General features: G+C 44.5%; 1 pseudogene across 1 annotated transcript in view; it reads right to left on the reverse strand.

The window, feature by feature from the left end:
* Positions 1-945: 945 nt before the first annotated feature.
* LOC147717622 (E3 ubiquitin-protein ligase TRIM39-like) overlaps positions 946-22,113 on the reverse strand; it is a 346,887-nt pseudogene continuing 325,719 nt past the window's right edge. Inside the window, exon 8 of the transcript XR_015295600.1 lies at positions 946-1,072. The product of XR_015295600.1 is annotated as an E3 ubiquitin-protein ligase TRIM39-like (transcript). The remainder of the gene's footprint in view (positions 1,073-22,113) is intronic.

Here is a 22,113-nt window from a genome sequence, read left to right on the forward strand (position 1 = left end):
CGATATTATGGTCGGTCGATATTTCCTACTCGATATTTTGACTGTGTACCAAGTAGGGGCACGCCGTACCCTTCCGTCCCCGCCCACTTCTACCACTGTTGAAGCATCAATGTTATTTATCAAGCGCATCCATAGGAAATTCGCTTGTCTACTAAAACGCACATGCCCTAGCAGCTTTCACCCACATTGGACCCCCAGGGTCCTCCTTTCTGCTGGCAATCAATCAAGTCAGCATTCAGAGAATTTGTATAATTTCCAGGGCCTCTCTGTCCCACGTGGGACCCATGCCACAACAGAAGGATATGAGGCTCCAACATGAAAAACACGTACCTCAGCTGTAATGTCTCTAAGCTGCAACAGTAGTGGACACACAAGTAGCAGTCACCTGTGCTCAATTCTTGCCTGTTCAGTACTGCATTCAGTGGTGAGTCGGGCGCACTGTGCAGCGTCATTTGCAATGGTAGCAGAGTCAACACTCTGACCCAAGCTCTTCATCTGAGACCGTGACTGTGATAATCTGCTTATTATCCCCCATTTTTACCGGCAACCTCATTGGTGCTATGTATCTTATTGGGTGAATTTTAACACTCAGGCACAGAATTTCACTGGGGTGATATATAGAACCAAATTTTCCGGAGCTCCTCATTCAACCTATGGATTCTAGTAGGTCAAACCTGCTAACATTTATGAGAGAAAAAGATCAGAAAAAAGCCAAACATGTGGAAACTCAGAAATTGATGCCTTTACCACACACAGTAAACACCCCCCATTCCAGGATCATGGTAGTGCCCGGCGAGGTCCATACCCAGCCCTACACAGCACAACTTGAAACCGGGGCCTAAGAGATATATTTAAAGGTAGTGGGAGAAGGGAGGAGCCTCTCCTGCAGTGGACCTCGGTGCTCAGACGTTTATTTTTATCAGTTTCTTAAAATATAGTAAGTTATTAATCAAAATGAAAGTCTGCACTCTTAGCAGCTGTTCTCTCTTCGGATCTCTCCTCTTCTGAGTGCCCAGTAATATGAATAAAACCTTCTAACGCATTCCAGTCCTGATGGGCTCCATTTTCTCTCCTGCAAAATGTTAAACACCAGAAAGATTCATGTTAGTCAGCAATGCACTTAAAGGAACACAATATTTTTCTCGACTTTTACCATTATTATTTTACGTTTGAGTATTTAAGTTTAAGTACTCAACGCATTGGTATGTTTGCAGTTCAATTTAAGAAGAAATTACAAATGTTGGCGCAGAAACACTGGCGGAGCTTTAGTCAGCTGTATCCTTCTCCTACCTGGAACACCTTGCCTCTCCAACTTAGGCAATCCCCGTCGCTGAGCCAATTCAGGAAGGATCTCAAGACCTGGCTCTTCGACTGAACCTCATCCTTGCCCCCCTCAGCACCTTGAGACCCTCAAAGGTGAGTAGCCGCGCTATACAGACCCCTGATTGATTGATTGATTGATTGACCTTTAGTTAGCTGTACCCAAGTTAAGGTCCCACTAAGTTGATACCTTGAACATCCAACTCTTTTGTATCTAACAGACAACATAGACTTGTTTGTAGGTCTGGCTGAAGAGTGCACCAGCTGCCTCTACTATGACAAACTGTCTATAACCAAAGGGGCTATATGCATGTGGCATTCACCAATTCTGAATTTGATATTGGTGTTCATGCTTCACTTGCAAACCTGTGAAAGCTGCTATTTGTCCCCGTTGCTCAAATCCTCCATGTCTATAACATGATGGGAGTACACCGTCATAGCACTGCTGATTTAATGATGTACTTCCAAAGGCACCAGTGCATATGCAAGGAGAAGGCACCGCTCTCAATTTCTCCTCCATTTAATTTCTAGCAACCCCTTCAAAAAAACGACGGGCGAGAGATACACTAAAAACAAGTCACAGGCAGGTTTTTTTTCTCCCCAAGATGGCCAAGTTATTGACAGATTGATATCTGTATTTTTTTTCTGCAGTACAGGCTTTTCCACAGCAATGGTTACTTTTTTGCAGCCATGCAGACAAATGAGAGCTTGGATTTGGGAATGGGAGGGCACCTCAGTCATACACACTATTATGCTGTAGTAGACCCACTGCTTAATTTGAGCGAGTGGTTTCCAGTGCTCAGCACTGGCACTTAATTGTCAACACCGGCGCTTGTGACAGTCTGCCACAAGGTGGTGCTGTCAGCTGTAGTTTAGAGATGACCACAACAACAGTTACTATTAATTCAGATTACATTAAAAATAACTATTACTTGCCGCTCAAGCCAGTCTTATAGCTTTGGGAGCCTGAAATAATCCGAATTGTCACACCTGTAGGAGTGTGATGGTTGATAGTTGTGTTGTTAAAATCATTGACAACATAGCAGGGGCAATGCATGGTGCAAGCTGCAGTGGCCTTCTGACAAGAGCCCTGGCACATATTTTTTTTCCCCTTCGAATTAAGCACTGGTTGTACATACATCAGAGGGAGTAGGAATAGGGGTATCATCAGGTAGTGGGGTTTGACTCACTTACACCGCCCCAAAGCTTTCACGATTTTCCGCTGCCTGCTTTTTTAAATCTCTGCTATGAGTCAATCTTGTTAACTGAATTTGACCGACTGTAAGTGTCGGCTAAAATTTTCCTGAATGATAACTGCCAGTATCTACCTTTTAAGATAAGGCCTTCTGCTGTGCAGCTGACGTAAGAGCTCTACCCAGGTTAAGTGGGAACATGTGTGACGTGTGAAAGCCGAGACCAGGAGCCAATGTCTTACCTAGCCTTGTATCTGTGCACAGGTAGCCTTTTGTAGATGGGATCCTGAAGAAATTGGTTATGGACTGTGCAGGCCTTATTGTACACGTTAAATTTCGGCCTAAGGGAAATTTGTAGACTGAATATCGAGGGGCAAAATAACTCCACAACTACGTACCTTGAAGATATATATATCTATTGTCAAGGTACATGTAGAGTTACTTATAACTTAACTCAGTAGCCAAAAAAGGTCCCCTTTCTTTTTGACTAGCTTTTAAGTTTGTTGTGCTATGCTGTATTTTCAATCAACAACTGTGTAAAATACTCATTTTCATTCGCTCAACATAGAGAAATGACTCCTGTGACTTTCCCTTAGTTTATAAAGGTCCTGCGGCAAATAAAATATTCATGTAGCCATATTTGTGCCCCTTCATGTACTGTTTGCATTTTATGGTATTTCCCAGGCTCAGCCCTTAATGAGATTGGGGCTTTGAACTACCCTTCTGGGCTAGGTCAATTACTCTGCTAGTCAGCTGAAAAACTTGCCCATTTGGAGAGCATTAACCATCTCTGGGAATAGAGGAAGAGATCAGATGAGAAAACTGTATATGTTGATAAAAATAAACTAACAAGCCTGAGCATGGTTATGGTATTGATTGCTGCACTCCATACAATTTCCTACTAAAGGTGCTCCTCTCCCAAGACTAACCATCCCAGAGAATGCCCTAAAATTACATATAAAACGAATATAACGGAGAAGAACTCTTGGTGGTGGTCATACATTAAAGCAATAAATTAAGAACGGAGTATTTAAATTATCTTAATAACAAATAATTCAGTTATCCATCATCTCATTTAGTTTCATATAGATGTCGATAAATAGGTATGGTTACAATGTTAATTTTTTAATTACTTGCTAGAAAATAACAAGGATGTAGACACAGCCAACGTGTTTCATCCTATTACAACAGGACTTCTTCAGGGCATATATTGTAATCAATAAGTCATTAGTAGTCAGTTGAGAAAGTTGAGAAAGTTTTACTGGAATTCCAGCATCCGCATAGTTGAACACAAATTCCTTAACACCGTATTTATAAAAGGTATCGAAAGTATTGGAAGTTCTTAAAACAAGAGTCCCAATGTTAGGTCCAGTCCGACCTTACATCCCTGTTGTGTATGCCGCAAACACGATGATGTAAGGTCGGACTGGACCAAACATTGAGACTCTGTTTTAGGACTTCAAATACTTTTGATACCTGTTTAAAATACAGGCTTATGCCCTGAGAAAGTCCCATTGTTATAAGACGTAACGCATTGATTGTGCCCATATCCTTGTTGTTTTCAAGCAAGAAATAAAGAATGAACATTATAACCATACCTGTTTCTCGACATCTATATGAAACTAAATGAGATGATTTGTAACTCTGAACTAGAACTGATTGAGAGACATTAATGCTCTGTTCTTGTCTACAGTGCTTTTTTCTACCAATAAGCTTGAGCACTCCCTTCTCAGAAAGACAAAGGTGGAACAAGAAGAACTCGGGCTCCAGTCACACAAGAGGTTCCCACTAAAATCTCAGAGGTAAGGGACAAGTTTTGCAGTGTCAGGTAGAGCCAGAGCTAAAGCACAAAGAAAGCTCTTGCAGAGCACAACTTAGTTCTGCCAGTTTGAACTTAACAAACATGCTGTGCAGGGTGTGTTTTGAACTGTCTGTCAAAGTTGGAGGGGTGATGCAGCATCTTTGAACTGAGCAGAGATCTCCACCTTGTAGAACTCATTGCCTCCACTTTCAAACCCCTTCATAAGGGCCAGGCTATGAGAGAAGAGGGAACAACGGCGGAAGGATGGACCTCGTGTGAATGAATCCCTGCCTTGAGAGGACTCTAGGTTTGTACTTTCTGGGACTCTGTGGACTCTATCTGGTGGCACTGGCTTCCTCACTTACTCTGTGGAACAGCAGAAGATGGACTCACTGAGGACCCCGAAGCAGTAAATTCCCTTTGACTTCTATGGACCAGTTCTGTTTGGAGCTGCTCTATGAAGGCTGCGTCAAACTCCTGCACATGACCACGAGACAGGAGGACCTGGGAGTGCCGGCAGGTGGTGTAATCTGTTTTAAGGGCTGTGGTGTTCTGAAGTTGAGAGTCCGCGGGCCAGTCTACGAGAAGCTGGGAACAGAAAGAAGCCCTAGTTCCTGTTGCTCTGTCCCAAAAGAGAAAAGTAGTTTAAAATAGGCACCACGGGGCAACAGGGTCCTGCAGCCATGAACCAGCCTGTTGGAAAATTCTACTGAAATATTTAATGTAAATAGGCCTTAATATCATACTCCTGGCGCTTCCCACCAGGAAGGAGCACTACAATCAACTTTCTTCAAAATGGCCTGTTTGGCTTAATTATTGATGGTTTTATAGGTAGCTCCAGCACTACAGTGGTATTCTGGCAGCTGGGAATACCTTCATCACCCCTGAGTAGGGCCAATGCCCTGAGGGAACAGCCAATGGAGTGTATACTGTTGCACAGAGAGTAATTACACCCCCGGGGACGGCCAGTGCCCTGGAGGGAATCTGAGATCTCAGTGTGTGTCATTGGCAAACAATGGCTTTACCAGGCTTCGGGTGTTTCCTCGGGAGGCTGGAAGAGTGTGGGGCCGCTAGTGTTACAGGGGGTCATTTTTACAGCAGTGCAGCAGTTTTAAAAGCACTACAGAGTTCTCGTATATCAACAGTTTTCAGGCAACAATAAAATTGCCAAGATAATGCTGATGATTAATATACCTGCTGGAGAGAGATCAGAGTTTGTCTAGTGGCAGTTTTGACTCATCAAAGGTAGCTCAGAGTGTTAATATGCCTGCTGCAAAAAGCGTATACTATGCAGATCACAGAACAGTATTTTATGTACATAGCTCAGTGGGTTACTACCTTTGTCACAGAGTTCCTTTTGCTTCTGTGCAATTCATAAATTGTTATCTTAATCTAGGTTAGAAAGTTATGTTTTTTCCAGTCTTTTATTTTCCTAATTTTGGTAAAAAGGGATTGTTTGGGTAGAAATAAATTCTTATTAGTAAAGTCAACCATAACCACTGGGTTACGTTCTGCATACTGAGTTTGTGCTTCTCCAGACCAAGCACTCTTAAACAATACTTACTACTATGGATGACATGTGAATCTTGATTTATGTAACATTTTCTATTCACTGATTTACACACATATGATTCATTGGCTTTGTATGTGTGAGATGTAGACTGCTCTGACACCCTTCACTGGTATGAGAGGTGCTATAAAACAAATAAAAACATGTGAGAATTGGGCTATAAAGAGATGAGAGGCACTGATGGATTGTGATGGTGAGGAAATCATTGAAGAGGCCCAATAAAGACTGACGTATTCTGGTGCACTGTAAGGTCATCCTTTACAATGCTTTATCAACTAATACAATTGAATATATCATTAAAATATGTTGTAGAATGCACAATCTTTGCCTTTTTCCCCCAAAAATCCTTTGGGGGGGGAAGCCCCCAAGCCCCCTTGTAGTGGTCAGGCTCGCTCACTATTCACCATGAGGGGGCCGGTCTGACATAATTTGCCATGGCTGCTTTGGGTTCCCAATCCAGCCCAGTGAACAAACTGGAAATTGAGCACCGGCAAGCCCAGTATCCAACCAGCACCTTCCTGTCTGCCCACAGGGCCTGCATGTGGTGGTCAGTGGGGTGGGAGGGCTCCCTGATGTACATGCAAGGAGAGAATCATGATAGCAGAGAAGAGAGATGGGAGCATAGAACAGAAACCGGCTTCGCCACATAAAAGAAAGGAAGTGCTTGAGAGGCATGCTTGGGCTACAGCATGGTCCTGCTACCCAGTATAATTATAATGAAATGAGAAAGGAAAAAAGACATCAAAGGGCCAAAAACCATAGCCTGAGTGCAGAGGAATGCAGCATAAGCCTTGGGGGTTTCATAAAACATTCGATATAATGGTGGCCCAAGAGGTAATCAGCTGTTTGCCAGGCCCAGGTGATGTCACTCTACTTTTCACATTCTGCCACTCTATGCCTCCCAGGAGATGTTCCACCTGATTTCAAGCAATGCTGGTGCTGTGGATTTTGGGGTGAGACTTGTGGGTGCATGGGCCTTTGTTGCTGAGTCTTCTAAGGTTGCTAGGCAACCTGATTCTAGTAGAAATAGGGCTGTAAAGTTGAAATGCTCACTGGTTTACTGTGGTGAAATGTTAAACGCAAAAATGAAAGTCCAAATGACTGCACATTGCTGATGCCAATGAATGTTAAAATCAGTGTATATTCATGGCTCCATCTGAAACAGTTTATAATAATGGTGAAAACACATTATGGGTGAAAAGCTTAGGTTTTGCATTTAATGTGTGGTGATACCCCAATAGGCCAACTTTTTAGGTCAAGCATTCAAGAGCTCTTGTATATACTTTAGTATATACTTATATCTGTATGTACTTTGTGGGCTCTGGAGATCAGCCCTAGGACTTGTCTTGTTCAGCTTAGGGTCTTTTTTATGTCTCGCTGAGCCAGCGCATGTGCTGCTCGGAGAGACTTTAGAAGGTGAGTTTTCAAAGTGGTGCTGGCTGGCCTCAAGCTTGCGTTCACACGAGCGTGCACACGCGCAGTAGCCATCTGCCTTCCTTTCATGGCTAATTAAGCCTTACAGTATGCTCCTCCACCCCTCCCTCGCACTCCTCTCTGTTTTATTTGCCCCTCCCCCTCTCCCTCCCCACCACAGTGCGCGTCTCGCGGCCGCCACTTACGCGTGCACCGCTCGCGTGTTTTTTTTTTCCCACTCCTGGGATTGTTTTCTGTTCCACTGCCTCTATTAAACTGTCTTGATAGAAAACAACCAGTAGAGGTCAGTGAAATACCAGAATTGCTTTCTGCTTAGGGACTTTCCTTTTTTAATTTTTATGGCAACTGCCTCTATTTCACTTTCTTTATAGAAAACGACCAGCAGAGGTAAGTAAAATAATAGAATCTTTTTAGCATTTCTAGATTCCAGTCCATAGAAATTATCTTCCGCGAGCACCCGTAGACAATAATATTTTTTTAAAATCTTGTATTTTCAGTGATATGACCTCTGAAGGCCCTGATTTTATATTAAAAACAGAGCTTTGGACTATACCATTTCCCACTGAAAGGCAATATTTCTCTCCATGTGTTCCCATACCTGGTGTGTCACGCAGTTTGGTGCTTACTTTCCCTCCATGTTGAAGAACAGTAGATTTTTCAGCAACCAGGCTAATGTGCTGCATAGCTAAATACATATAAGGCCCCAAAGGCGAGAGCAATTGCATCGCAAATGCTTGTGAATAATGCACTTCTCAAGTTGTCTTAGATACATAGGATAGCTTGTTTTACAGGGTCAAGGCCTGCTGATCCATTGGCCTTTCGAGGCGCCTCCATCACAAGGAGGTCCATGGTACCTTTAGGAAGTTCCCTGATCTTGGTGAACTTTCTTTGTTGTGTACTCCTTACTGGTTGTGATGCCCTTTAGAAGGAGTCCGCATAAGTATTTCCACATGGCACTTTGTAAATAAATTAATCAGTAATTTATAAAGCACAACACTGTCATCCTTAATGGTATCTGGGTGCTGAGGGTGCAAGTCTTCATAGAAATGCCAGGACTTGAGTTTCTTCCTAAAGTCCGCTGGGACGTGCTATCCAGAGGTGGAGGGGCAGATTGTTCCAGGTCTTGGCAGCGATGTAGGAGAAGGAGCAGCCACTTCTGTGGCTGTTTCAGATGCGGGTGTGTGCGAGGGCGAGTGAGCTGCGGTGCAGGTTTCTTGCGGGCTGAGGGAAGTTTAGTTGGTGGTTGATGTAGGATGGTCCTTGGTCGTGAAGAGCTATGTAGGCATGTGTGATAATCTGGAACTGGCATCTCTTCTAGAAAGGGAGCTTGTGGAGGTTTCAGAGGTGTGGAGTGGAGTTGGTCCATTTGGGGAGGTGCAGGTTGAGTCTGTCTGTGGTGTTCTGCATGGCCTGGAGTCTTTTGAGGAGCAGGGTAGGCATTCCGGCACAGAGATCATCGCCATAGTCGAGTCGGCTGGTGATGTTTTTTCTAGTGTTGATTGGGATCCATCTGAACGTTCCGCAGAACAGGATCAGGAGGAGGTGACTGCATTGACTTGACGTTTCATGGTCAGTTGGCTGCCGAGGATGATGCAGAGGTTGTGTTTGTGATCAGTTGGTGTGGGCATGGGTCCAAGTTCTGCTGACCACCAGGTGTGGTCCCAAATTGTCATGCTTGTGCCTCCGCGCATACCTAATTCAATATACTAGCGCCGACTGTTGTTTACGTTATCGGCCATTACTCGTCCACTCGGGGTTGGCAATGGTTGGCAAAAGGAGGCTGAGATACGATATACCCATGTGCAAGGTTAGCGCATGCGCATTGGCTTTGAGGTATTATTTAACCCCGCCCAAGACGCATAGGAAACGCTTCGCGTTTAGCTAGCTTGTTGTGGTTCTCGTTCCGGGTCACGGTGACGGGCGTCCGAGGAGTTAGCGTTTTCCTGATTATCCGGAGGGTCGCGTGAGTTTGGAAGCGTCTTGGCTTCTATTGTGTTCCACTTTTTGTTTCTTCTTTATGACTTTTCAGTTTGTTCCTATCTACTCGTAAGCCTCATTTTACCTTTATGATAGGCTTATAGTAGTGTTGATTCCCACTCGTATTCCCATAGCGTGAGGTGCCTTGTGCTGTTAACAAGGTTCACCTCAGTTGCTCATTAGTCGGATTCCTTTAATGCCGGTTAAAGAACCGTCTGGGGTGAGTGTTATACAACGTAGAATCGAATATCCTCTGAAGTGGTCCTAATCCTTAATGGGTGTTTTTGTCCACAGTATTTGGCAACCTGGTGTGATACTTCGTTCTGTAGCATTATTATTTCCTGGCATTTCCTGCTTCTCCTCAGTGTTCTACAGGTATTTAAGTCCCCTAAGATCCACATTTTGAGAGTAGTATGGGGAGGTTTTGTTTATTATAACTCTGTTTCTTTTGCTACAGCCCCAGACTAAGAGAAGACAAGGAAGTGACTCTTTCCTTTGTGAAGACTGAGGAGAGCTGTGTTTATCCCCCTCTATCCTTGTTTTGTTCCCCTGTTTCCCTGTTTCCCCCTTTTCACTACCTGGGGTTAGCGTTCTTTCCTGACTCCCGTGGGTGATAGGGGTGAAGCAGGGAGCTTGGCATCTGATCTCCAGGACACTCCAGAGACAACAGGTGCGTGCATGACAAAACGCGAAACCTATATAAATTTGTCTCCCGAGTGCCATGGATCTCACTCTACAGGATGTGGCCAGAAAGGTGGGAAATCTCCAAAGAGAAACCCAAAGCTAAGCAGATAAAGTTGAGGCTTTACGCATTAATAGAGAGGAAGGAGCTAGTGCTAGTGCTAACACACAGGTCGTCCAAGTAGTAACGCCACATACTATTCCCTTAGCTCCCCCTGAACGTTTTTATGGTGACCCATCTAAATGTGCTGCTTTTCTTACGCAATGCCAATTACATTTTTTGTGCACGGCCTCGTGTTTTCCAAATGACCAAGCTAAGGTAGCCTTTGTTCTTTCGTACTTAGGGGGTTCAGCTGCGAATTGGACCATACCTTTAATTGATAAAGACGATCCCCTGTTACTGAATTATAACGCCTTTATACGTGTACTGCGAAAAATGTTTGACAAACATACATTTACGCATGCTGCGTATACAGAGCTATTGAACCTTAAGCAAGGGTCCAAAGCTCTCATTACTTATATCTCTACCTTTAACAGACTAGTGGTAGAGGCAGATTGGCCCCCAGAGAAACGCAGTGCGCTTTTTTATAAAGGGCTGCGTGATGAATTGAAAGACGCCTTGGCACATGTAGTTGACCATCCTGCTACTTGTCCTGAACTAATAGATCTTGTTGTAAAATTAGATCATAGATTGGGAGAGAGACGTAAGGATCGGGTACGATATGAGTTCCCTAGAATAGGAACCAGAGAGAATAAAAAACCTGAAACTGAAGTCAAGGCAGATGATTCTGAACCCATGCAAATAGGCAGCTTTAAAGGACCCCTGAGTGAAGCTGAAAAACAAAGACGTCGTGAAAACAAATTGTGTCTTTATTGTGGCAGGGCCGGACATTTTTTAAGAGAATGCCCTGTGAAACCAAAACAGTTCCGCAAGTCTGAAAACTAGCTGATCCGAAGGTAACGGAGACCGCACCATCGGGTCCTGCAAGCCATATGCAGCCATATTCATCAATCTCCCGTTTTGCGAGGCCCTAATAGCGAATTATAGCGATTCGCTATTAAGGACTCGCAAAACAGGATTCATGTAGGATTAGCAAAATGTATTGCGATTCCTACTGATTCATTATTTGCGATTAGCAAATTGCTAATCGCAAATAAGGAAAAACTCCCCATTCATTCCTATGGGCCAAAAGGCCCATAGGAATGAATGGGGAGTATTCCTTATTTGCGATTAGCAATTTGCTAATCGCAAATAAGATTGCGATTTGAAGGGTGCCAGGGGTGTCCAAAGGACACCCTGTAGCACCCCTCAAATGCACATTTGAACAGGTGTTGCGCACACACATGTCCAGAGGACATGTGTGTGTGTAACATGCAAAAGAAAAAAATGCACTAAAGTGCTTTTTACTCTTTTTTCGCAATTTACCACGAAGTCAGATTTCGTGTTAAATTGCGACCAAATATTGCGAATTCGCAATTTCAAAATGGGTGATGAATTGGATTTAAGGAATCTCTATTAGAGATTCCTTAAATCCAATTCCTCGCAAATATGCGATTTCGGTAATAGCGATTTTTGCATTTGGGATGATGAATCCCAAATGCAAAAATCGCACTCGCAAACGGCCAGATTCTCAGAATCTGGCCATTTGCGAGCGCAATTCATGTTGATGAATATGGCTGTAAGTCTCTTCATTGTTAAGAAATGATGGACATTTTTATGTCTCTTCAGAAATATCTTGGTCTACCTGTAGGAGAGGAGGGTCTGCAATCCTATGATCACCCAGATTTTTTGCTTTTGTTTCACTGGTTTACGACTTTCTCTGGCTGTGGGCCTGCCAATCAGACCCACAGCCTAGCTGTTCTCTCACTAAATTGACATGTGTACCTTAGGTGCATTATCCAATTGGGACTGGGCCACCTTATCAGACCCTGTAACTCAGGGCATAGGTGTACCCAGGGCCTACCAGGGGCTGAAGCATGTATTATGCCACCCCTGGATGGCCATCTAAATCTGACACAACTGGCTGCACGACAGCTGGGGCAAGGTGGTGTAATCACCCTTTGCTTTAGATATAGTATACCTATATCTAACCCTAAAAATGGACACACAGATTCCTATCAGTCACTCCTATGGCAGGCCTTGACAATCCTGAAGGCAGAGTGCTTGGAATCGTGTGAAATGGTGCTCTGGCAGGAGCTGAGCCCGTTTGCAGCTTGCGGAACCAAGTCCTAATAGCTGTTCCATGATAACGCATACCATATACTCTTAAGTGCATTATAATCCTCGCGGTTAAATGCTATCTCTGGTATTGCTTTATCAAAACATGTTGAGTAAGGTGTCATACGAATTGGAATACTAACCCCTCGCCAATTCTGGCGACGGGGTTAGCATTCCACCCTTCTAGAGGGACACAACATGTATGTAACTGTGAACCCCGGTTAAAGTTAAGCGAAGCCTCAGCTCCACAAAATGGATGCTGCCACCACAGACACGAGTCTGACCTCCTGCTGCTGGGAGTCCTTCCAGCGAGGAGAGCTTGGACAAAGGGTTTCCTGTCAGGGGCGGTGCTAGCACCATCCCAGACAGGGTTTTGTGTATCCTGGGTAGGCAGGGCTTTACAGGAAGGTGACTGCTGAGTGGCACCCCGGTGCTCACTACGCATAGGCCGGCCAGAACCAGTTCCAGGGGCACACCAGCCCCTGGCCTGGGGAAAGTCCGGCATGGGAGAGGGGTGTAACCACCCCCCTCCTAGTCCCACCCATAGGCAGGACCTAGTCACCGGGTCAGCCCCTTTTCCTAGTATAAAGTTAGGAGCGGGCCCCCTTCCAAATTAGATCATCTTTGGAATCAAGACACGACTTTCTGCGAAAGGACTTCAAGATTTCTTCTTCAAGATTCTCCCTTGTGACTAAGGAGTAGTCACCCTGCATCCGCAGGCACCATCTTAAGAACACTGCGGTCTGCTGCAAGTCCTTCCTCCGGAATCCGACTGTCCAGCTCGACGAGAACCGGCTTCCCTGGCACCTCTGACCTCTACTCACCTCTACAGCAAAGCTGAGAACCGTGAGTGCGACGAGACCTCGAGGGACCGGCCATCTTCAAGACTGCACGACTTCTTTCCAGCACGACCGCCGAGGGATCCTCTGGTGAGTGCTTTGGGGTCCGAGAAGCCCCGACCCTGACCAGCTCCAGCACCGAAGTTCAGCCTCCCAGCATCTCCACGATCTGCGTGGGGCCCTTCTGCTTTTTGATGCTCACCGCGTTGTTTGGCTACTAGCCCGCTGGCTTGTGGCCTTCTTAACGACGCCCGACGACATCACTGCTGCTGGTCTGGTTGCTCCAGACTGGCCCTTGCTCCCTTCCAAGAGAGGAGCACCCCGGACCCTCCTGGTCCACTCAAGACGCCATTTTAGGTCCACCGCTTGGGCTTGAATTAGCCAAGGCTTTGTTGCCCAGTCCTGGGTCCAGCGACGCCGACAGCTTCATCCATCGTGGGACAGCTCGCTCCTCCATCCTGGTCGCCGACAACGCCTCCTGGTCCGTGAGATCTGCAGAGCCCAGCGTCGCCCACTCACCTAGTCGAGGTGACTACCATCCGGTGCCCTCCTGGTGCCACCTGACTACTGGCTAGTAGTCACGAACTTGGTCCCCTCTGCTTTCAGGTATCGTCCATCTTCAAGATCCAGGCTTGGATCACTTCGAACTCTCTTCACTGGTCGCCTGCCAGCATCTTTCTTCCAGGCTCCTGGTCCGTCTACGAGGATTCCCGACGTCTTTTGAGACCTATGCAGCTGCAGCCCCTGGGCTAGGTAACTTCGGCATTTCGGTGTCCCAGCATAGCCTCACTATCCAAGGGTCAGAATCCACTTTCGTTTTCCTCCTACCAGGTCGGGTTCGCCCGAGAACACTAACTCTGCAATTACTAGCTACCATAGACTTTGTCCCGCATCACGCGTGAGAGTGCACACTCTGCACCCGAGTCCCCTGGGCCTCCTAGAAGTAATCTAAAGATTCTATAGTCAAGTCCTAGCGATTCCAAAGCCTATTAGTACTGTACTTACCTGCTAGTAATTTCGCATTCCACTTTCAGAGTATATGGTTTTCCGTGCCCCTCGGGCATTTGTATATACAGTGCTAACTTAAGTATTTTTGTAAGAGTTTTGTTTTGTGCTTAGTACCCTGTCCTCATAAAGAGTACAGGGCTGTTGTGATTCTAATAAATACATTGTTTATTGTCATAACACTTGTGTGGTGTCCTTTCACTTGGTGTTCAAGGGGTATATGTGACGGTATAACAGCTGGCTTAACACGTCCTCTCGAGTCTTTAGCCTTAGACTGCTCGTATCCACGCTACTAGGATAGCTGGTCTATAAGGTTGACTTACAACCAATCATCAATAAGGGTCGTCTGGACTGATACATAGTGTTCACTAGAATAGTGAGCACTGCATATCAGGCCAACTTCTCACACTACCAACTCCATCTTACAAGCAATCATGATAGATTCAGGGGCTTCAGGTAATTTTATGGACAGACAATGGGCCACTACCCATTGCATTCCTGAAATACTAAAGAAAACCATAGAAGAAGTATACACTATTGATGGCAGTCCATTGAAATCCGGGCCAATCACTCATTCTACCATACCTCTAGACTTATGTGTTACTGTTACTCATTGGGAAACTCTCACCTTTGATTTAATTGAATCACCTCAGTTCCCTGTGGTATTGGGACTTCCCTGGTTGCGTTTGCACAATCCCATAATCGATTGGCAGCATACTCAGATCTCGTTTAGAAAGGAGTGTAATGAACACATCCGTGACAACCCCATTGAGCAGCTCAATACTGTGATTTCCAGTCCTGACTCACCTAGACACCAAACCATCACATCAGTCTCTCCCACGGTGGGGGAACCGTATACAATAGAACAACCTGACATTACCTTACCTTCTGAATACCAAGAGTTTAGTGCAGTTTTTGATAAAGAGCAAGCTACCATTCTGCCCCCTCATAGGGTTTACGACTGCTGTATTGATTTGCAGCCTGGTGCTCGTATACCTACAAGCAGAGTATACCCCCTAACGGAAAAGGAAAACCTCTATTTGAGGGAGTATCTTGATACCATGTTAGAGTTGGGATATATTCGGCCATCTAGATCCCCTGCTTCATCCGCCCTTTTTTTATCCCTAAACGGGAGAGGGGCCTACGTTGATGCATTGACTATAGATCTTTGAATAGTATTACGATCAAGAACAGGTACCCTTTACCACTCATCTCCTCTTTGTTAGATCAGATTAAAGACGCTCAATGGTTCACGAAATTAGATCTACGTGGAGCATATCATCTTGTACGCGTCAAAGACGGAGATGAATGGAAAACTGCGTTTTGTACCAGGTTCGGCTTATTCGAGTACTTAGTAATGCCGTTTGGGCTTTGTAATGCTCCCTCCGCGTTTCAGTATTTCATAAATGAAGTGCTGAAAGAATATCTGGACAAGAGCGTCATAGCCTACATAGATGACCTACTCATCTATTCTAAAAGTTTGAAGGAACACACACTACTTGTGAAAGAGGTGTTAAGTGCCCCACAGGAGAACTATCTTTTCTGTAAATTGGATAAATGTTTTTTCCATCGTCATCAAGTCGCCTTTTTGGGGTATATAGTGTCAGCACAAGGCTTAAGAATGGACCCACAAAAGATCAATGCTGTGTTACCATGGCCACCCCCTAAAAGCGTAAAAGAAGTTCAGCAATTTATAGGGTTTTCCAACTTCTATAGACGCTTTATTCATCGCTTCTCAGAAGTTGTTGCCCCTATTATCCATCTGTTAAGGAAAGGTGTCTCCTTTTGTTGGTCGGACGACGCAGACATCGCTTTCAACACCTTGAAGAAAGCATTCACACAAGCCCCCATATTAACACATCCCGATCCCAGGAGTCCTTTTGTTGTGGAGGTAGATGCCTCTCAAGTGGCTGTGGGGGGTATTTTGTCTCAGGCTGATGCTACCACAGGGGAACTACATCCGATGGCTTATTATTCCCATAAATTAACTCCTGCGGAAGCCAATTATGCAGTGGGGGAAAGAGAACTCCTTGCCATTAAGAAAGTTCTGGAAGAATGGCGACAGTATTTATTGGGCACTCACCATACTGTAACTGTATTGACAGATCACCGTAACTTACAGTATCTCAAGACTGCTAAGGCTTTATCCATGAGACAATTGAGATGGACGCAATTCTTTAGCGAATACGATTTTGTTATTCATTTCAGGGCAGGCAAACAGAACGGGAAGGCAGACGCATTGTCACGTTTAGGTTTGAGCCTTTCCCCTTTGATGACGACCCTCTTTGTATCATAGGGCCCCAGAAGATTATAGGGGTGCTCACCATGGAAGAAGACTTCCTACAGAGAGTTAAATACGCACAACAAGACCCATCTATACAAACCATGTTGATACAACAGACTTCTCTTGTCAAATCAGGTCTACATTACATACAGGGTGGGTTGTTTGTTCCTACGTTACCTCTTCAAAGACTAGTGTTGGAATGGTGGCATTCCCATGGGGTCGCGGGACATCCTGGATATAAGAGAACCCTAGAACTAGTGAAGAGATATTGTTGGTGGCCTCGTATGGTCAGTGATGTACAGCAATTTGTGAAAACCTGTCACGTCTGTGCCCAGGGAAAGGTGTCACATGAGGGACTAGTGGGTCTTTTACATCCTATCCCTACTCCTCCAGCACCATGGCATTCTGTCTCCATGGACTTCATAGTAAAGTTGCCTTGCACTAAGGGAGGGAATACCACTCTTCTTGTTGTAGTAGATATGTTCACCAAGGCAGCTCATTTCATCCCTATGAAGAATCTGCCCACATCCATTGTATTGGCAAAGGTCTTTCTACAGAACGTGGTCAGGTTACATGGACTACCTTCTGTTTTGATTACTGATAGAGGAACACAATTTGTCTCACGCCTTTGGAGACAGCTCTGTAAAACCTTGGGTATTGATGTGCTTCTATCCTCTAGTCATCACCCACAAACAGATGGACAAACCGAGAGGTTGAACCAATGTTTTGAGCAGTTCCTTAGATGCCAATACTTACAAAGTCAGAAGGAGTGGTATGAGTTGGTTTGGTTGGCAGAAATGTCCTACAACAATAGTCATCAGTTTTCGACCTTGTACACTCCCTTTTATGGATCATATGGATTTCATCCACGAATTCTGCCCTTCTCTCCTCTGAAACCCTGCGATACTCCAGCAGTACAAGACCTAGTAGCCCACCTTCAGATAGTCAATTCCAATATCCAGGACAATCTTGATAGAGCTAAGATGGAGTATAAGAGAAGAGCAGATGCACATAGACGTCCAGAACCAGTCTATAGAAAGGACAACAAAGTATGGCTTTCTACCAAATATTTGGCCCTGAAAGGTACCTGCAAATTCAGGCCCAAATATGTTGGTCCTTTCTCTATCTTACAAGTTGTCAATCCAGTGGCTATGAAATTAAGTTTACCACCTGCTATGAAGATACATCCAGTGTTTCACGTATCCCTACTTAAACCGGTTGTACCAGGTACTCGACTTCCACCGGTCCCTCTTCCTACCTTGATTGATGCCAGTGAGGAATATGAGGTGGGGGCTATTATTAACTCCCAATGGGTACGCCGTCGCCTCCAATATCTCGTGCATTGGAAGGGGTATGGTGTTGAGGAGCGCTCATGGGAACCGGCTAGTAATGTACATGTTCCCCGGCTGGTGAGAGCATTTCACAGACGCTACCCTCACAAGCCCAAACCGGTGGGGGGTGTTGTGGGAGGGGTGTTCTGTCAAGCTTGTGCCTCCGCGCATACCTAATTCAATATACTAGCGTCGACTGTTGTTTACGTTATCGGCCATTACTCGTCCACTCGGGGTTGGCAATGGTTGGCAAAAGGAGGCTGAGATACGATATACGCATGTGCAAGGTTAGCGCATGCGCATTGGCTTGAAGGTATTATTTAACCCCGCCCAAGACGCATAGGAAACGCTTCGCGTTTAGCCAGCTTGTTGTGGTTCTCGTTCCGGGTCACGGTGACGGGCGTCCGAGGAGTTAGCGTTTTCCTGATTATCCGGAGGGTCGCGTGAGTTTGGAAGCGTCTTGGCTTCTATTGTGTTCTGCTTTTTGTTTCTTCTTTATGACTTTTCAGTTTGTTCCTATCTACTCGTAAGCCTCATTTTACCTTTATAGAAGTGTTGATTCCCACTCGTATTCCCATAGCGTGAGGTGCCTTGTGCTGTTAACAAGGTTCACCTCAGTTGCTCATTAGTCGGATTCCTTTAATGCCGGTTAAAGAACCGTCTGGGGTGAGTTTTATACAACGTAGAATCGAATATCCCCTGAAGTGGTCCTAATCCTTAATGGGTGTTTTTGTCCACAGTATTTGGCAACCTGGTGTGATACTTCGTTCTGTAGCATTATTATTTCCTGGCATTTCCTGCTTCTCCTCAGTGTTCTACAGGTATTTAAGTCCCCTAAGATCCACATTTTGAGAGTAGTATGGGGAGGTTTTGTTTATTATAACTCTGTTTCTTTTGCTACAGCCCCAGACTAAGAGAAGACAAGGAAGTGACTCTTTCCTTTGTGAAGACTGAGGAGAGCTGTGTTTATCCCCCTCTATCCTTGTTTTGTTCCCCTGTTTCCCTGTTTCCCCCTTTTCACTACCTGGGGTTAGCGTTCTTTCCTAACTCCCGTGGGTGATAGGTGTGAAGCAGGGAGCTTGGCATCAGATCTCCAGGACACTCCCGAGACAACAGGTGCGTGCATGACACAAATGGAGGTGTTCTTTCCAAAGATAAGTACTTCTGTTTTGTCTGAGTTAAGTTTGAGGTGGTTGTCTCTCATCCAATTGGCTATGTTGAACATGACATTGCAGACGTTGGTTTTGGTGTTGGAGGAGCCCTCTGTGAGCGAGAGGATTAGCTGTGTATCATCTGCATAGGAGATTATGTTGAGTCCGTAGGCTCTGATGATGTCTGCAAGGGGGGTTCATGTAGATGTTGAACAGGGTGGGACTGAGGGATGATCCTTCTGGTGCGCCGCCCATGATGTCCTTGGGTGTGGAGGTGAACGGGGGTAGTCGGATGCTCTGTGTGCGACCTGTAGGGAAGGAGGCAGACGTTTTTCTATACACCAATGTTGTAAAGTCTGTCAATGAGGGTGTGGAGGGAGACGGTGTCAAGTGCAGCAGAGAGGTCGAGGAGGATCAGGGCCTCAGTTTCTCTATGGTTGAGGACAGTTCTGATGTCATCTGTGGCAGCGTACAGCAAGGTTTCGGTGCTGTGGTTGGCAAGGAATCCTGATTGTGAGGTGTCGCGAAGGCAGTTGTGTTCCAGGTATTTGGTGAGCAGTTGATTGACAACTTTCTACAGTACTTTGGCTGGGTAGGGGAGCAGAGAGATTAGACTTTATTTTTTTAGGTCGCTGGCATCGCAGAGGGTTCCTTCAGGAGGGGTCTGACCTCTGCATGTTTCCATCTATCCGAGAAGGTCGCTATGGAGGTGGAGGTTTTGAGGATGCTGGTGAGCTCCGTGATGTTCAAGTTGGTTCTGAGGTTGAAGACGTTGTGGGGGCAGGGGTTGGTGGATACCTAGGAATGGATGGATGACCTGATGGCTTTGGTAGTCTAAGTGGTGAGAGGGGACCAGGTGGTGATTGTTCAGCTGGAATCTTCTAGTAGGCTAAGGTTGCTGAGAGAGGTGGCTTAGGGGTCGAAGTTGTTGTTGGTGGTGGCAAATTTGCTTTGGAAGTAGTTCGAGAGGGTGTGGCCGAGTTTGTTTATTTATTTATTTTCTTATATAGCGCAGGATTCGACCCCCAAAGGGGTATCTCCGCGCTTGCGCTTTTCCAGAGAAACCGAATAGTGACCATAAGCTATAAAGAGTGAGTGTTGATATATATTATATATTATGAGGCCGAGAAAATAAATGTTTTTAAGGTCTTCCTGAAGGACAGAAGGTTGGTGAATTGTTTCAGAGTGTGGGGAAGTGAGTTCCATAAAATAGGGCCTTTATAGGAGAGAGCTCGGCCTCCCCGTCTGGCTTTCCTGATCCTTGGAACCTGGATCAGTTGCTGACTACTGGAACGCAGAGTGCGCCCGGGACTATAGGGATTGAATTTTTCTTTCAGGTACTTGGGTCCTGTACCAAACAGGCATTTATGTATTGTGTAACAGATTTTATATTTTACGCGTTGCCTAACCGGCAGCCAATGGAGTTTGTCCAGGAAACGTGGCTCAACACCGGCTCATCCCCTCAGGTTTTAGCTGCCTTACCCGACAATTATTATATTCTTCAGGCAGACCGAGCAACAGGGAAAGCAGGAGGTGGAGTCGCCGCTATTATTAATAAGGATCTCGTCTTTTCTAAGATGACACCCCTTGATTTCGCCGAAGTTGATAACTTGGTCGTCAAGCTAGACTCAAGTTCGGGACCTCTTGTATGCATATTGCTATACAGACCCCCCCAAAACATGCCGTCTTTTCCTTTTTCCTTGTGCGATCAACTTTCCTCTTTGGTTACAGACTACACCAACATACTGCTCATTGGCGATTTTAATTATTGGCTCAACTGTGCGAATGGTGGCCCTGCAGCCTCAGAGCTCATGGAGCTTCTTGCTGGGCTCAACTTTCTGCCCCATATCAATACTGCGACCAATGTCAAAGGGCATATTTTGGACCAAATCTGGAGCACTCATGTCGACATTTCCCCTCCCATTGTTTCTCCGTGTATCTGGTCAGGTCATTTTCTGATCCAGTTTAACATCTCTATCTCTGAACCCATAACTAAGGCAGTCACTGAACAGGGACTTATTAGGAAATGGGGCACCTGGGATACCCCTGCCGGTACACAGTCAAAATATCGAATTTTTAATTTCGACTCACACTTATATCGAGTTGCTAATATCGAAGGGACAGCATATCGATGTCCAGAATATCGATGGCCAGAATATCGACCCTAAGGTAAGTAATATCGAAATTACTTATATCGATAGCATATATATCGATGTAAGTAATTTCGATTTACTAATATGTGTTAGAAATTTTAGTTAAGTATTTTAATTAATTGTTATAATATGTGTTTAATATGTTTTTATAAATAAAAAATATATAAAAGTAAATTATATGTTTTACTACCAGAGCGGGTTGTGGGTTTATAGGGGAATAGGGTGGGAAGTAATTTATTTGTAAATAAATAATTATTTTTTAATGATTAATTTATTTTGCAATTAAATATTAATTGGCAATGAATTATTTTAATTGATTAATTAATTGATAATTTATGTATATTTTTAAGTAAATTATATGTTTTACTACTTGAGCGGGTTGTCGGTTTATAGGGGAATAGGGTGGGAAGTAATTTATTTGTAATTAAATAATTATTTTTTTAATGATTAATTTATTTTGCAATTAAATATTAATTGGCAATGAATTATTTTAATTGATTAATTGATTAATTAATTGATAATTTATGTATATTTTTAAGTAAATTATATGTTTTACTACTAGAGCGGGTTGTGGGTTTATAGGGGAATAGGGTGGGAAGTAATTTAATTGTAATATTAATTAATTTTGGGTAAAGGAGTATTTTTAGGGTTCAGGGTCAGTTTTGGGTTTTTGGGTAAAGGGGTATTTTATGGGTTCAGGGTAATTTTTAGTTTTTTGGGTAAAGGGGTATTTTCAGGGTTCAGGGTCAGTTTTCAGTTTTTGGGTAAAGGGGTATTTTTAGGGTTCAGGGTCAGTTTTCAGTTTTTGGGTAAAGGGGTATTTTTAGGGTTCAGTGCCAGTTTTCAGTTTTTGGGTAAAGGGTTATTTTTAGGGTTCAGGGTCAGTTTTCAGTTTTTGGGTAAAGGGGTATTTTTAGGGTTCAGGGTCAGTTTTCAGTTCTTGGGTAAAGGGGTATTTTTTGGGTTCAGGGTCAGTTTTCTGTTTTTGGGTAAAGGGGTATTTTTAGGGTTCAGGGTCAGTTTTGTGTTTTTGGGTAAAGGGGTATTTTTAGGGTTCAGGGTCAGTTTTCAGTTCTTGGGTAAAGGGATATTTTTTGAGTTCAGGGTCAGTTTTTCCTACTGTTGCACCCACTGGAGTGGGAATAGTAATTTTAAC

This window comes from Lissotriton vulgaris, chromosome 5 (assembly GCF_964263255.1).
Source record: "Lissotriton vulgaris chromosome 5, aLisVul1.2, whole genome shotgun sequence".
Classification (NCBI taxonomy): domain Eukaryota; kingdom Metazoa; phylum Chordata; class Amphibia; order Caudata; family Salamandridae; genus Lissotriton; species Lissotriton vulgaris.